This window comes from Pyxicephalus adspersus, chromosome 9, assembly GCF_032062135.1.
Source record: "Pyxicephalus adspersus chromosome 9, UCB_Pads_2.0, whole genome shotgun sequence".
NCBI classification, from domain to species: domain Eukaryota; kingdom Metazoa; phylum Chordata; class Amphibia; order Anura; family Pyxicephalidae; genus Pyxicephalus; species Pyxicephalus adspersus.
In genome coordinates this window covers 46,298,904-46,306,302 of record NC_092866.1, presented here as the reverse complement: position 1 = coordinate 46,306,302, position 7,399 = coordinate 46,298,904, and the positions used below count along the sequence as shown (strand labels likewise).

Sequence of the window (7,399 nt, the reverse complement as noted above, 5' to 3'; positions counted from 1 at the left end):
CATGACTTGTGAAAGGTGATCTGTTCGGAGACCACTTTACTCCTACCATAAGGTGGAAAAACAGAAGAACACAGCAGAAGTACAGGTCCTGCCTCCATCATAGTTTTATCTCAAATATTTCCAACTGTGATAAGCTACTGAAAAGTTCTGTGTGTATTTTAGTGACTGTTGCCATCCGGCATGCAAGAGGCCTAAACTTTGTGTAACTCAGGATTACATATGGGATTTCTACAAAGAAGCCTGGAACGAAAACCCTGTCTACGTCTATAAACCTTTCATGGAAATTTGGGAAGCCCCAAGATCTCTGCTAATTAGTAATCAGAATCAATTTAGTATCATTTTTGAATCTTTATATCAAAGGTTATTCATGTGCTTAGGTGTCACTGTTCATATACTTTGCACTGTGTGCGCAATTATTAGTGACTAATTTTGACCCTATCATCATTTTTACACATTTATACTAACTATAAGCTGTATAAACATGAATACAAATTTGATTGGAGCATATCAGGTGATGTATATTTGTTTATTAAGGGAGGGTGTGGCCTAAGGAGACCAATACCTTATATCAAGGAGATAGATAGGTAGATAACTATAAGACAGCTTTTTTTTCTCCAACAAAAGCAAAAAAAAAAAAAAAACCAACGCTGAAAAGTCATATATTGTAAAATTGAGCCTGATCACAGAGCCATCCAAAGTTTTGTTGCAAAATGCCAACATGGTCTCAAGAAACACGTTAATAAAAAAAAAGTAAATCAACTGCCAAAGTTGAGAAAAACTCATTATCCTGCAGTGCAGTCATTTTCTAGAACTGCAACCCTCCTGTAGTGGCTATAAGTACAAGGTGTACTAGACCGAGGTAAGAGAGGCTGAAACCCGACCACCACTGAACATTTGAAATGTCACGACTGGGCCAAGAAATTTATCAAGACAGATTTTTAAATGTTTTATGGACTGATGAAATGAGTGACTATTGATGGAACAGATGGATGGACCCGTGGCTGGATCAGCAACAGGCACAGAGCTCCACTTCAACTAAGATGCCAGCAAGGTGAGGTTGGATACTGGTCTGGTATTATTATTATTATAAGATAAGATATTTATATACTAAAAGATAATTAGACTGTTTTGGGTTGAAAATGGACTCACAATCAACTTCCAAACCTACGGTCAGTTCTTCGAAGACCCTCTCTTCAAGCAGTGGTACAGGAAAAAGTTGGATGTTTTTAGAAGATCATGATTTTTTTGAAGGACAAAGCTCCATCGCATGTAACTGCATGGCTAACCAGTAAAGGACCAATAGACTAAAGGAACAATGACAGGTCCCCTTCCTCACCTGACCTAAACTCTAATGAGAACTTGGGAGCCCTTCTTGAAGCAAAAGTAAAACCAAAAAAAAAAAAAATCACATCTTTATTCCCGCATATCAGTCTATCCGTCGGGAGGTTTCTTCGGGTATCGCGTTGTCCCGTGTATCCGTCTTCGGCCCCGCGCAGAGGGAGCACCAGGCACCACCATCTTCTCTCTTCTTCCTACGTCAACCGATCTTGCACTGTGTGGCAAAACCTGCCAATCTCGCTGCACATGCGTGAGATATGCAATTTTTTTCCCTATTGATGAAAAGGCTCCCTCTGCGTATGCCCAACATGCTCAGGCATGCCCAGAAGGAGCAGCCAAGAGCCTCCCGGGATGCCTATGGCTTGGCGCTCCCATTCATTGTTGATCGCCTAGGCGATCGAGAATTAAGGGGGCGGTGCTGCACCCTTTTTAAAAAAAAAAAAACACAAACAAAATTTTTACTTTAAATAAAATGATTGTCGACCCTTTTGTGTAAAGTAAAAATTCTGAGTTTAGGTAGGCTTTAAAGGGAGGTTTACGGGGAAGGGAAACAGTACACCTCTCTGAACAGTATCTGGGAGGCTGTGGTTGCTGCTGCACAAAAAGTGACAGAATATATGAATGGAAGGCTTATGACTTATTGAAAAGAAGGTGGCTCTATATTAGTCAGTGAGTTTTTTTATTTTTTTACATGTCAGTAATGTTGATTTATAGATTTTGAGTTGTTTATTATTCTCACCTTAACAGATGAAACTAAACAAGCGAGATGGGGAAATATTTATTTTTCATTTAGTTGTGTAATAATTCTGCACACTAATAGTTGCCTAATAATTGTGCACACGTTTTCCCCTGAGAATGTTCAAACTCACATTTCCTTTGTAGAACAATTCAGGTTTATTAACACTTTGAAATGACTGATAGCACTGTATTTGTTCCATAATAAAATTATTCCTCAAAAAACTCACTTTCCCTCTAAATGTACACACAATGTATTAGCCCCAACAAACCTTAACTCTAACATTAGGTTTAGAATGAGATATTTACACTAATTTAGTTGCACTGGAATGTCATCCCCCTAGCTGCGTTGTCTGCGTCAGCATGAATTCTTGAACATTAACAACCACTTTTTGGCTCTATTTATAAAATAGAGAATCCAACATTTCCCTAACCATTCCCTGATGGCAATCAAATACTGCCATTGAAACACATAGACCTGGAAGATTCTCATGAGGGAATGTTTGACAGAATCTTTGATTCCCTGTTTTAAAAATGTGCAGCCATTATATGTGTAAAACAAGCTATGTTGTACGTGGGACTGTAGATCTTGCTATTCTTACAGTTTCCTTACCTGCAGACCTCAGATACAGACCCCTAAATACCAGGAAGTCCGGGATCATTTTCAGATGAAAAACTGCCCAGAACCCTGTATTTTAAAACCACTCAAAAACCCTTGAAAAAAAAAAACCTAAAGCCTGAACAAGCCCTAAGGAAAAGTATCTCCTAGTGTACTTTTTTCCTGTAATAAATCTTAAAAAGAAATGACAAATACTTTGTATCACAAGCTGAACACAGCACAGCTAACGCAGGTAGTTGCAGACTGCCATCTGGTGGTTCTAGTGGCAATACCCCATTTAAAAAGCTCCACTTACTTTAGAAGTTTTGGGTGGCAAAGTGTAAGTTAGTCATTTGCCAGCCTTTACCATCGCTTGAAAACAAGGATTATCTGCAGCAATTTGATCCCTTTCCTCTCCACCGAGGAATGTTTCAGTGAATTTCAGATTCACCACTTTATAATTAGACCCCCTATAACCCAGTCACACATTCACTGCAATGCACTCATCTACATTTTAGTACATTTAGTGTTAGGAGGAAGGTATCTCCCAGCTGCACATTATAGAGGTCCATCAGCAAGGGTGGGGTAGGAGGGTACTTTTTGTTAAGTTGGCCCAGCCCTCTTTATCCTACACTATAACCCTCCTTCCTCAAAGATATATGAGGGATCAGTCTTTTTTTGTTTGTTTAATGCCCCTTAAGCTTGTACACCACCACTTTAGTAGCAGCCTTCCCCTCCAACTGTGGTATTTGTTTTTTTATGGCTAAGGACATATCATATCATACCTGCCTAGGTTACATAAACCTGTCAGATTCTCACCCGAGACAAGCACAACCGTTCATCTCAGGTGAGAATCTGACACGTGTATAGTGGTGGCCCGATATCATTAATGGATCCCTCATGGGGGATCCATGAACAATGATTGGGAACAACCTCTATCCAAGACAAGAGAGGAGTGCTCGCTCATCCTCCCACCTTCTCTTTCCATAGAACAGAATGGATGCAGTTCAATAAGTTCATCTGCCACTGGAAACAATCATGAAAGATCGACAATGAAAATTTACCGTGTGTACACAGCCAAAGTTTTGGTCTTTCTGGACTTAAACCCCCTTAAGCCCTCATCCTCTTCCCTTAGAAGAGGAGTTATATCTCCCTCCACTTCTCTTTACCTTTTTTTCCTGTCAATACAATATCTGCATTTCTTTCTATACATTTGTCTCTTTTTCCTATGGACCTGTTTGTTTTCCTCTGTCTTGCTCCCAACAACGTCACATCTTGTTCCCCAAAATGTAAAACTACCAGAATGAGGTTGCCTAATGTCTCAGCGTCTGTATTTTTATATATAAGTAAAAAAAATTGCAAAAATTCTACTTTGGAAGCCAGAAACCCATATTTTTGGGGGATTTTTTAAGCAATTCTAACCATAAATCGTGTTATGTAAATCTGCCTGCAGATATCACTAAACAGAGACATATGCAAGATCTGAATCAGGGAAACCAGAAAAGGAGAAATACATCCAGAGTACTTCCTTTTAAAAACAGATGTCCAGCAACGCTATTAGCACAAAACTAGAAAAAACCCCTGGGACTCTGTTACACCCAACTACTAAACAAAGAGGTGTCATCAGAAGTTGGCTTCATGTAATCCATTCCTCCAAGATGATAGAGACAAAATGATTTAGGAAAATGGGAGCGAGGAGAAATAGCTGCATGTTTTCAGGACTTATAAGTCAAAATGTGACATTTTTAACTTGGAAAAGCTTCCCTAAAGATTTTGAGGTCTTTTCTGCAAAGAGAGTTGGGGGTTTTAACAAAATCTACGGTTCCCTCACTGCCGAGCACTGGGAGGTAATGCCCATCATGTATAGGGTAGGTCTTTATTAGTCCCACACTCTGTATTTTAGAGGCCTATGCAGACTTTTGCACACATTTTGTAATCTACATGTTCCACGAATGGAGCAGGTAATCATATATAAGTGCAATATTATGTTAAAAAATAGGAATTAAATAAAACCTGAAGCTCCCAAATATCATCTGCCCCAAAGCAACCTAGGTCACTTCTTTTATCACACAATAATAATATCATTTGTTGAAAATTAATTTATATGTGTGTGTAATATTTATATTGTACAAACTTTTTGAAGCTGGAAGACTATTGACTTTTATTTTGTGATAATTCTGACAAGAATAGGTCAATTTCAGGAGTTTATGAAAACCTTCAGAATGTTAAAAATTACTCCATGCAAAAAAATAGGATGTTCCTGTGGACAGGTTTATAGTCCTGCTTCAGCATTCAATCACAATGCACATTGAGTGCCTTTTGGATATATGTATGCTTAGTATTTAACTGGGACAGAAAACATTTCTAGATAAGACATTGATTGATGCCCACAAATGGGAGGCTGAAGCCAATACATCACTGACTGACAAAACAATGGACCATAATCAAAGTCTTTAGAGAGACAATTGGTGATTCGTCAAACTCTTTATTTTATTAGGAGACGGATGTCACCACAATCTCTTAAAATGTATTGGGTTTAGTCACATATTGTAAGCTTAAAGCTGGGTCTACACGGACATTTTTAAAAAGCATGTAAACGTTCCTACTGCGTTTACATGCATTTTTATGGACTTTTATTAGCGTTTTAAAGCTTGCCTTGCGCTTTCCCGCGTTTGTAACGTGTTTTCCCACGTTTGTATGCATTTACGTTTCAAGTGCTTATAAACACCGGAAATTGCGGGAAAATCCCCCATTTAAATCAACAGAAGCGTTTACCCGCATTTTCGGGCGTTTTCCAGCATTAACCTCGCATTTTAATGTATTAAACGTTGCAAGCAACGTTCTAGATAAAGCTCATAAACATGCCCCAAGGAAACGTCCTGGTGTAAATTAGCCTATTGGAATGCATGGGGATTTCAAACATGGGCTTTTAAAGCCTCAGGTTAAACGCTGGGGAAAACATTCGTGTAGACTAAGCATAAAGGAAAAATATTTACTGCCCTCTGATTTTTAAGTTTCACCTTAATTGAAAGTTTGCGGGAAAATACCCAATTTAAATCAATGGAAACGTTAACCCCGCTTTTTTTTAAACGTTGCAAGCAACGTTATAGGTAGCTGACATAAACGTGGCTCAATGAAACGACCTACCTTATGCTTTCCACTTACTCTTGTCAAAGTTTTATACGACTGGCCATAATGCTGTGGTGCGGCTACCGGTTTCTCATGCCAGTGATCCACTGCCACGAGGGAGATGCTACAAGTAGCTTCTTCCTACAGCTGCCCCATAGAGAAAGAATGGGGGTGGCAGTGAGCAGTATTAGTACCTGTACAGAATGCAGTTCTTTAAGAACCAGCGCTTGAGTGCAAGTGACCGTGCGTCTGGCAAGGTGCCAGCTGCTGAGAGCCGCACAAGATTACTCAATCCTGACCCAGGTCTGAACTTATATATATATATATATTGTAAGCTCTTTAGGGCAGGGTCCTCTCCTTTTCCTGTGTCACTGTCTGTATCTGTCTCTCATTTGCAAACCATTTTTAATGTATAGCGCTGCGTAATATGTTGGCGCTATATATACTTTATTAATAATAAATATAATAATAATACACAATATCAGTAGTTCCTGTGCTTAGATAGATTTTTGTGGGAAGACTATAAACACATTACTGAGCATCATGTGACCTTCCACTATGTGCTGAAACTTATGTAAAGAGACCTTTAAAAAGCAAAGCATGCTCACCTCCACCACAAGTACTGACAAGAATTAGATCAACGGAACACAGACAGGGGAGATATGCAGACTTTAGTCATTAGACCCAAAGTATGTCCCCCATACATTAGTAATACCAATGCCACCTTCACAGACAGCTAGAAATGTCCCTGGTTCCATGTAGCTGGCTCTGCCAAGTGGTGTTGGCCCCAGAACTATGCAGGAAACATCTAATGTGAGATCAATCAGCCACAGCTCAAGGCAACTTCTGGAGGGCCCCTGGCTGGGAATAGCTGGTATGGGTGGTTATTACTGTACTGACCCCCAACAAATACTGTTTTTGCTTTCTTACTACCTGCATAATCTGCAACTTTTCTGTGATCAGTTCCATGATTTTCAAGGCATGCTGATCTATATTACAGATCTACACAGCAGCCGTAAGATGGCCAACACTCAGCAATCAGTGACTGCACAAATTATGTAGCTGGCATGGAACTACAAGTCTCAGCATTCTCTATGGGTCCCTAGGGATCTATAAGCTCAATACAACAAGATCTTTAAAAAAATATGACAAAATGTGTGACTTTTCACAGTACTCATCAGCACAGCCCTGGCACCAAATATAAAAAAAGCGATGTGCCATGAAGTCAGTGCCATGGCAGCAGCAACGACTAAAGCAAACAACCTCCATAGCACCCATTGTCCAGGTATAGGGATCAGGGAGTGCCCCCAGGACCAGCATGTCCTACCTATTTATCCAGCATGGTCCCCTCGCCTCTCCTGAAGATCACAGGCTGGGGAGAGGAAAGCGATGTAGGAAGTGCTAAGATTTCCTCTTGGATCGCACGCCTGCACCATGTAAACTTTCAGAACTTCACTTCCTAGTCGGTGTCACTGCTGTAGATTTGACATCATCTTCCTTGCAGTGGAATTTCAGAGCAATGTGTTGAAAGCTGCACACAATGCAGGAAGAAGATCTCCCGCTGCTGGCAGCCATTAAAGTTATTGTAACCTGAGACTT

General features: G+C 39.9%; 1 protein-coding gene across 1 annotated transcript in view; it reads right to left on the bottom strand.

Moving 5' to 3' along the window:
* KCNQ1 (potassium voltage-gated channel subfamily Q member 1) overlaps positions 1–7,399 on the bottom strand; it is a 74,333-nt gene extending 66,934 nt beyond the window's left edge. Inside the window, exon 1 of the mRNA XM_072421822.1 lies at positions 7,128–7,399. The gene's annotated coding sequence lies outside the window, so the exon portion shown is untranslated. The remainder of the gene's footprint in view (positions 1–7,127) is intronic.